Raw genomic sequence first — 9,484 nt, 5'->3', positions numbered from 1 at the left:
CCTTCTCTTCCCAGAGCCCCTTAGCTCAGGAGCTTCTCATTGCTGCTGCTGTGCTTCAGAGCCCTGACAAAACATAGAGAGAGACCTACAGCCTCATGAAGGGGCCCTGGGAAGCTTCGAGCCATGTGAGCTTCAGTGGCTTTGCAGAAGAGCTGAGAAAATGAAGCAGAGAGTGGGGGCTTCAGGCAGAGGGCCATGGCTGTCAAGAGGGACCTTCTGCAGCATGGCATTTGTATGGCCTTCAGGCAAGTCGTCTGTATTCATCCATTTTCACACTGCTGATAAAGACATAACCAAGACTGGGAAGAAAAAGAGGTTTAATTGGATTTACGGTTCCACATGATTGGGAGGCCTCAGAATCTTGGTAGGAGACCAAAAGCACTTCTTACATGGCAGTGGCAAGAGAAATGAGGAAATGCAAAAGCAGAAACCCCTGATAAAACCATCAGATCTTGTGAGACTTATTCACTACCACAAGAACAGTATGGGGAAACTGCCCCCATAATTCAAATTATTTCCCACTGAGTCCCTCCCACAACAGGTGGGAATTATGGGAGTACAATTCAAGATGAGATTTGGGTAAGGACACAGAGCCAAGCCATATCATTCCATCCCTGCCCCCTCCAAATCTCATGTCCTCACATTTCAAAACCAATCATGCCTTCCCAACAGTCCCCCAAAGTTTTAACTCATTTTAGGATTAACCCAAAAGTCCACAGTTCAAAGTATCATTTGAGACAAGGCAAGTCCCTTCTACCTATGAGTCTGTAAAATCAAAAGCAAGCTAGTTACTCCCTAGATACAATGAGGGTGCAGGTATTCGGTAAATACAGCCATTCCAAATGGGAGAAATTGGCCAAAACAAAGGGGTTACAGGGCCCATGCAAGTCCAAAATTCAGCAGGTCAGTCAAATTTTAAAGCTCCAAAATTATCTCCTTTGACTCCAGGTCTCATATCTAGGTCATGCTGATGCAAGAGGTGGGTTCCCATAATCTTGGGCAGCTCCACCCCTGTGGCTTTACAGGGTACAGCCTCCCTCCTGGCTGCTTTCACAGGCTGGCAATGAATGTCTGCAGCTTTTCCAGACACACAGTGCAAGATGTAGGTGGATCTACCATTCTGGGGTCTGGAGGACGGTGGCCCTCTTCTTACAGCCCCACTAGGTGGCACCCAGTATGGACTGTGTAGGAGCTCCAACCCCACATTTCCCTTCTACACTGCCCTAGCAGTGGTTCTCCATGAGGTCCCCGTCTCTGCAGCAAACTTCTGCCTGGACATCCAGGCATCCACACATCTTCTGAAATCTAGGTGGAGGTTCCCAAACCTCAATTCTTGACTTCTGCACACCTGCAGGCTCAATGCCACATGGAAACTGCCAAGGCTTGGGGCTTGCACCCTCTGAAGCCACTGCACAAACTCTAAGCTGGCCCCTTTCATCTATGGCTGGAGCAGCTGAGAAGCAGGGCACCAAGTCCCTAGGCTGCACACAGCACGGGTACTCTGGGCCTTGTCCACAAAACCAGTTTTTCCTGCTAGACCTCTGGGTCTGTAATGGGAGAGGCTGCCACAAAGGTCTCTGACATGCCCTGGTGACACTTTCCTCATTGTCTTGGGGATTAACATTTGGCTCCTCGTTACTCATGAAAATATCTGCAGCCAGCTTGAAATTCTCCTCAGAAAATGGGATTTTCTTTTCTATTGCATTGTCAGGCTGCAAATTTTCCAAACTTTTATGCTCTGCTTCCCTTTCAAAACTAAATGCCTTTAACAGCATCCAAGTCACCTTTTGAATGCTTTGCTGCTTAGAAATTTCTTCCACCAGATACCCTAAATCATCTCTCTCAAGTTCCAACTTCCATAAATTTCTGGGGCAGGGGCAAAATACCACTAGTCTCTTTGCTAAACCATAACAAGAGTCACCTTTGCTCCAGTTCCCAAGAAGTTCCTCATCTCCATCTGAGACCATCTCAGCCAGGATTTCATTTGTACATATCATTATCAGTTTTTTTGTCAAAGCCATTCAACAAGTCTCTAGGAAGTTGGAAACTTTCCCACATTTTCCTGTCTTCTTCTGAGCCCTCAAAGCTGTTCCAATCTTTGTCTGTTAGCTAGTTACAAAGTCACTTCCACATTTTCAGTTATCTTTTCAGCAACACCCCACTCCTGGTACCAATTTACTATATTAGTCCATTTTCATGCTGCATTTCAAGACACACCCAAGACTGGGAAGTAAAAGAGGTTTAATTGAACTTACAGTTCCACACGGCTGGAGAGGCCTCAGAATCATGGCGGGAGATGAAAGGTTCTTCTTACATAGCGGCAGGAAGAGAAAATGTAGAGGTGCAGAAGTGGAAATCCCTGATAAAACCATCAGATCTCATAAGACTTATTCACCACCAAGAGAACAGTATGATTCAAATTATTTTCCACCAGGTCCCTCCCACAACAGGTGGGAATTATGGGAATACAATTCAAGATGAGATTTGGGTGGAGACACAGGGCCAAACCACATAATCATCCAAACTCTCTGGGCTTTATCCCCCCATTTGTAAAGTGAGGGTTCTAATAGATCCTTCCTCAGAGGTGAAGTGAGGAGTGAAGTAGGCCATCAGCAAAACAATCACCATTAATGCTTGCATGGTGGGGTCCGTGTCCCATGCACTATCCTAAATTCATCCTATGCATTGACTTTCCTAATTCTCACAGCACCCCCATGAAGGAGGTACTGCAGTTACTTCCATTTCACAGAAAAGGAAATTGAAACACGAAAGTCAATGAACCAGCTTTCCGAGCTAGAAAGGGATGAAAATGGGATTGGACCCAGACTGTTTGACCTCAGAGCCTGGGTCTATAGCCACCAAGCTCTCCTGCCTCCATTAACCCCCATCATGTTGTTAGTTAATGGTAGTATGATTTATGAACCACATAGAAAGTCCAGAAATGTGGTTATCATACAGACAAATCCTAAGTGACCCAGGCTGAGGGGTGGTTGGAGCACCAGTGCAGAAGCTACAATCAGAGCTGGTTGAGGAGACACTAGGGGACTTGGCTCAATTCCATTGACCCCATGGCAGAAATGTGATGAAAGGTTCACTGGGGTCATCTTGAAGAGGGCCTGGGATCCCAGTCCTGGGACCTGTATGGCGGAGAGTGGAAAATACTTGTCAGGTCTAAGAAGTCAAAGATTGCAACAAAAGCAGAGCTTTGGGGAGATTCAAGAGGCAGTGAGATGCAGCTGCTTTGGGGAGTGAGGCAGGGTGCACTATGGACAGCCAGCTGCTTGGGGCCCTGTCCTGCAGGAAGAAGCCAGATGGCATGGACCCTCTGGCTATCCTAAAGCACATGGACCCTCTTGCCTCCCAAGAGGAGCCAAGGCATACTTACTCTTCCATGATTCTCACTGGAGCCTGGGGCTCTCACTGGGGGTGGGGGGGTCCTTGGAGTTGGTCGCCTAAGCTGCAGCAGGAATTGCTGACTGGCAAGGTGTAACAATTTATAGCTGGCTCTTATGAGTGAGAGCAACACACAAAAGAGAGGGTCCTTCTGAGAGGCATGGTGGGGGCACACAGGAAGGGTTGGGCCCAGGCCCAAATTCATGTGTCAGAGCAGTGAATGCTGTATGTATCTAGTGCATGAAAAGAGCTGGGCATTTGTTGGTAGACACTCAAAATTACTGACTAAGCAAGTGTAGATTTTCCTCTAAACCAGTGACATTCCTCATCCTCAAAATGCTATTACATCTTCCTCCAGAATGTAAGAAACTTCTCCCTGCCCCCAGAAAACCAGGTCTGAGAGTCATTTCGTAACAACTGTAATGTCTATAACTTCTCCTACTTATGCTAGAGTCAGGCTGTCCCCTAAATCATAGTGAGTGGGACCCCAGCCTCCACGGTGAGCAACATGCCCACAAAGACTAAAAATCTCTAGGAGACAAGGCTTTGGGTACCTGAGTGTCAACAGCATACCCCGTGTGGTGGCAGTTGTCTGTCACAGCCTGCTAGTGCCACCAAAGCAACCCAAGGTCACAGAGAGTGGCAGGTATACAGAATTCCCACAGTGAGGGCAGGGCGGGCAGGCCCCCCAGTGAGACAAGCTGGCCACTTCCCCCGAGGGCAACTGATAACTGCACTCTGTCTCCCCAGATAGTCCCAGTCAGTCTGTGGAGAACTTTATTCCTCTGCCTCTCTTTTGAGGAAACTACAGTTTTCAGAACCTCCCCTGAAGGAGAGAAGGGGACATCGGGGACATGAGAATTGACCCTGAGGAGTTGGCAGGAGGGAGTCCTTCCTGTTTACCTGCCCTAGTCCAGCCACTTCTTTGTTACCTTTAGGCTGCGGGGCCCCATTGCTGTTCTGCGAGATCGGCTGAATTATGAACAGCTCCTTGCTACTCCACACCATCACCTCTCCACAGGACTCCTTCCTGGGGTTGTGAGAAGGGGCTGAATGTGCTAACTACCTCTGCTCCCTACTAGAATACTAGCTTCATGAGGGCTGGGATTTTTATCTGTTTGGTTCACTGTTGAACCCCTAAAATCTATAATAGTGCTTGGTACATAGTAGACGTGCAATGAACGTTCCTGGAAGGAATAATTATTGATATAAAGTAAAATTCCTGAAGTAGATTTCAGAGTTAATGGATCTTGGTGGCTGGGCCCGTAATCCCATCACTTCGGGAGGCTGAGGCGGGCGGTTCACTTGAGGTCAGGAGTTTGAGACCAGCCTGGCCAACATGGTGAAACCTTGTCTCTACTAAAAGTACAAAAATTAGCCAGGCACGGTGGTGCGTGCCTGTAATCCCAGCTACTCGGGAGGCTGAGGCAGGAGAATCGCTTGAACCCAGGAGGCAGAGGTTACAGTGAGCAGAGATCACACCTCTGTACTCCAGCCTGGGTGAGAGAGAAAGACTCCATCTCAAAAAACAAAACAAAAACAAACAAACAGATAGTTAATGGATCTTGGGCCAGGCACAGTGACTCATGCCTGTAATCCCAGCATTTTGAGAGGCCAAGGCAAGAGGATTGCTTGAGCCCAGGAGTTTGAGACCAGCCTGGGCAACATGGTGAGACCTCATCCCTACAAAAAATAAATAAAATTAGCTAGGTGTGGTGGCATGTGCCTGTGGTCCTAGCAACTTGGAACACTGAGGTGGGAGGATCACATATACTGAGAGGTCAAGGCTGTAGTGAGTCAAGATCTCACCACTGCACTCCAGCCTGGTTGTCAGAGCAAGACCCAGTCTTAAAAAATAGTGGGGGCCAATGGGGGGCAGTTAGTTATGAATCTTTAGACATTAAACAAAGTAACTGAAGTGTAAGAAGAGGCAAGAATGACCCCTGACCGATCAAAGCCCAGGTGTGGCTGCATCCCGGGCCCAGTGTCTAAGTCCCACTGCTGTCACCGCCGCCACCATGCCCAAGAGGAAGACCGAAGAGGATGCTAAAGGAGATAAAGCCAAGGTGAAGGACACAGCACAGAGAAGATCCATGAGGTTGTCTGCTAAACCCGCTCCTCCAAAGCCAGAACCCAAGCCTAAAAAGGCCCCTGCCAAGAAGGGAGAGAAGGTACCCAAAGGGAAAAGAGGAAAAGCTGATGCTGGCAAGGAGGGAAATAAATCTGCAGAAAACGGAGATGCCAAAAAAGACCAGGACAGGAAAGCTGAAGGTGCTGGAGAGGCCAAGTGAAATGTGTGCATTTTTGATAACTGTGTACTTCTGGTGACTGTACAGTTTGAAATACTATTTTTTATCAAGTTTTATAAAAAAGTGCAGAATTTTTTTTTTTTGAGCTAGCACACAGAACACTTCATTGTTGTTTTTAGGGGAAGGGGCATATGTCACTAATAGAATGTCTCCAAAGCTGGAGTGATGTGGGGAAAACACCTTTCCCTTCTAGTTTTGGGAGACTTCCTCTTGGCTCCCAGGAGGAGGGATTCCCTGACTTTCATACACATGACCACCTTGGCACAAAAGCCTTAGGGTATGGAAAAACCAATTCATATTTATGTCCTCTTCTCCCTGTCCATCTTTCAGCATAGACTTAACTCTCTTAAGCCCAGACTTCTGTTGGGACCTGATCCCCAGTCATCTGTTACCAGTATGTCAGACAATCTGGACTTTCCAGGGATGCCACTGAGAGGATGTCTAAAGAGCAGTGGTTCTGTTGCTAGATTGTGGCTCTTCAGATACATTCTGCCATTTTCATTTCACTTCCTGAAAGTCAGGGTCGGCTCGTGAAAAGTTATTAAACAACATGCTACATGTGAAATGTCAACTCTCACTCTAAACTTCCCCTGTTCAGAGCATCAGATGAAAACTTCATTGTGTTTTATAGTGGCTTTCTGAGTTTTGGTAGTCCATTGAAGAAGGGAGTTTGAAAGTTGTTGTATACTGTTAATAATTGTCTGCCCACGTCCTGCCTGAAATACCATGATTGTTTATGGAAAGTATCTTTAATAAAGCTGGATACAGTTTGGATTGGAGAAAAAGGTAACTGAAAAAAAAAATATATATATATATATATAAAAGGCTCTTACAAATAAAAGGAAAATGTGACAAAATGATAAACATAATGAGACAATTTTTAAAAATCCTCTCAGAGAAATTGATTGAGTAGACAAAACATAAATGAGAATGTAAAATGTTTGCATAATGAAAATTATAAGCTTAATCTAATAAATATACCTCTAGAACATTTATAAAGAGTGAGCATATACTAGGACACAAAGAGAATCTCAAGAAATTCCAAAAAAGTAAGCCATGTTATTATTATTATTATTATTATTATTATTATTATACTTTAAGTTCTAGGGTACATGTGCACAATGTTCAGGTTTGTTACATGGGGATACGCGTGCCATGTTGGTTTGCTGCACCCACCAACTCATCATTTACACTAGGTATTTCTCCTAATGCTATCCCTCCCCCAACCCCCACCCCACGACAGGCTCTGGTGTGTGATGTTCCCCACCCTCTGTCCATGTGTTCTCCTTGTTCAACTCACACTTATGAGTGAGAACATGTGGTGTTTGGTGTTCTGTCCTTGTGTTAGTTTGCTTATAGTTATGGTTTCCAGCTTCATCCATTTCCCTGCAGAGGACGTGAACTCATCCTTTTTTATGGCTGCATAGTATTCCATGGCATATATCATATATGTGCTTTTTTTTTTTTTTAATGCATTCTTGCTCTGTAGCCCAGGTTGGAGTGCAGTGGCGCGATCTCGGCTCATTGCAAGCTCCGCCTCCCGGGTTCACGCCATTCTCCTGCCTCAGCCTCCTGAGTAGCTGGGACTACAGGCACCCGCCACCATGCCTGGCTAACTTTTTTGTATTTTTTTTTAGTAGAGACGGAGTTTCTCTGTGTTAGCCAGGATGGTCTCGATCTTCTGACCTTGTGATCTGCCCGCCTCGGCCTCCCAACGTGCTGGGATTACAGGCGTGACCCACTGCGCCCGGCCGTGCCACATTTTCTTAATCCAGTCTATCTTTGATGGACATTTGAGTTGGTTCCAAGTCTTTTCTATTGTGAGTAGTGAAAGCAGGTCACGTTATTTAATACTTCCTCCTGATGACACAAAGCTAGGAAAACCCTAAAATAAAGAATAGAAAAACATACATAGAAAAATATATATACATACAAACATTTGTATGTGTGATTGACCCATGAGCAACCTAAGTGTGAACAGCATGGTCCACTTGTATGTGGATTTTTTTCAATAAATATTTTGAAAAAATGTTTGGAGATTTGCACAATATAAAAAAACTTGCAGATGAACCATGTAGCCTAGAAATATTTTTTTGAGATGGAGTCTTGCTCTATTGCCCGGGCTGGAGTGCAGTGGCGTGATCTCAGCTCACTGCAGCCTCTGCCACCCCAGGGTCAAGCAATTCTCATGCCTCAGCCTCCCAAGTAACTGGGATTACGGGCATGCACCACCACCCCTGGCTAATTTTTTATTTTTAGTAGAGATGAAGTTTTGCCATGTTGGTCAGGCTGGTTTCAAACTCCTGACCTCAAGTGATCTGCCTGCCCCAGCCTCCCAAAGTGCTGGGATTACAGGAGTGAGCCACCATGCCCAGCCACCTAGAAATATTTTTTATTTTATTTTTTGAGACAAAGTCTCACTCTGTCGCCTAGGCTGGAGTATAATGGCATGATCTCAGCTCACTACAATGTCTGCCTCTCAAGTTCAAGCTATTTTCCTGCCTTAGACTCCCAAGTAGCTGGGACTACAGGCACCTGCAACCAACCCTGGTTAATTTTTGTATTTTTAGTACAGATGGGGTTTCACTGTGTTGACCAGGCTGGTCTCGAACTCCTGACCTCAGGTGGCCCTCCTGCCTTGGCATCTCAAAGTGCTGGGATTACAGGCATTAGCCACCACACCTGGCTGAAATATTTTTTTAAAAAATAAGAAAAAGTTAGGTCTGTCTTGAATGCATAAAATATATGTAGATGCTAAATCAATTTTATCATTCACTAACAAAAAATATATACAAATCTATTATAAGAAATTAACATTTATCAAAACATATGCACATCAACACTTACAGACCATACACGGTGCCATTTGCAGTTAAAAGAAATGTAAACAAACCTCAAGATGCAATATTAAATGAAAACTGGGTAAATTAACTGTGGCACCTACTGTACTATTGTGATAATTTTGTAGTCACCTCCTGTTGCTGCCACGGTGAGCTGAAGTGTTTAAGTATCCACTTAAAACACTATGTGATGCTAATCGTCTCCCGTGAGCAGTTCCTCACTCAGTAAATTGCATATGGCAGTAAAAACTGATTTAGTTCTCATGTATTTTTCATTTTCAGTGCAATATCATAAACCTTGAATAACATCATGGGATCCATATGAGATATCGCTAGTAAGTTTGGAAGTACTCCCAAAAAGCAGAGAAAAGTCATGACATTCATTATCCAAAAAAGTTGAATTGCTTGATATGTGCCATTTATAAAGGTCTGCAGCTGTGGTTGTCTGCCATCTCAAGACAACTGAATCCTGCAAAGAACAATTGTAAAATAAAGAAAAGGAAATTTGTGAAGCCATCACTGTAGCTACACCAGCAGGCACAAAAACCTTGCACTTTTTGCAAAATATCTTTTTAATCTCTTACTGAAAAATGCAGTTTTTATGTGGGTGCAGGATTACTATAAGAAAGGCATACCTACAGACTTGAATATCATTTGAGAAAAAGCAAAATCCATTAATGGCAACTCAAAGCAAAAGGAAGGTAAAGTATCTAAAGCAGGAGAATGTATTGCCAGGAAAGGATGGTTTGATAGTTTCAGAAAGAGGTGTGGCTTTTAAAATGTGCATGTGACAGGAGAAGCAGCTTCTGTCAACCAAGAGGCAGTAGACAAGTTTCCAGAAAATCATGCAAGAGAAAAGGTGTCTTCCTAAACAGGTTTTTCTTTGTTGTTTTGTTTTGTTTTGTTTTGTTTTCTGGGTTTTTTTTTTTTTTTTTTTTTGAG

The 9,484-nt window shown here is 44.5% G+C and overlaps 1 pseudogene; it reads left to right on the top strand.

Annotated features, from left to right (window-relative positions):
- The first annotated feature begins 5,411 nt into the window (after positions 1-5,411).
- Positions 5,412-5,684, top strand: LOC105514080 (annotated as a pseudogene).
- The last annotated feature ends 3,800 nt before the right edge of the window (positions 5,685-9,484 follow it).

This window comes from Colobus angolensis, unplaced genomic scaffold (genome assembly GCF_000951035.1).
Source record: "Colobus angolensis palliatus isolate OR3802 unplaced genomic scaffold, Cang.pa_1.0 Scaffold24, whole genome shotgun sequence".
Classification (NCBI taxonomy): Eukaryota; Metazoa; Chordata; class Mammalia; order Primates; family Cercopithecidae; genus Colobus; species Colobus angolensis.
This window is presented reverse-complemented; position numbering and strand designations above follow the sequence as displayed.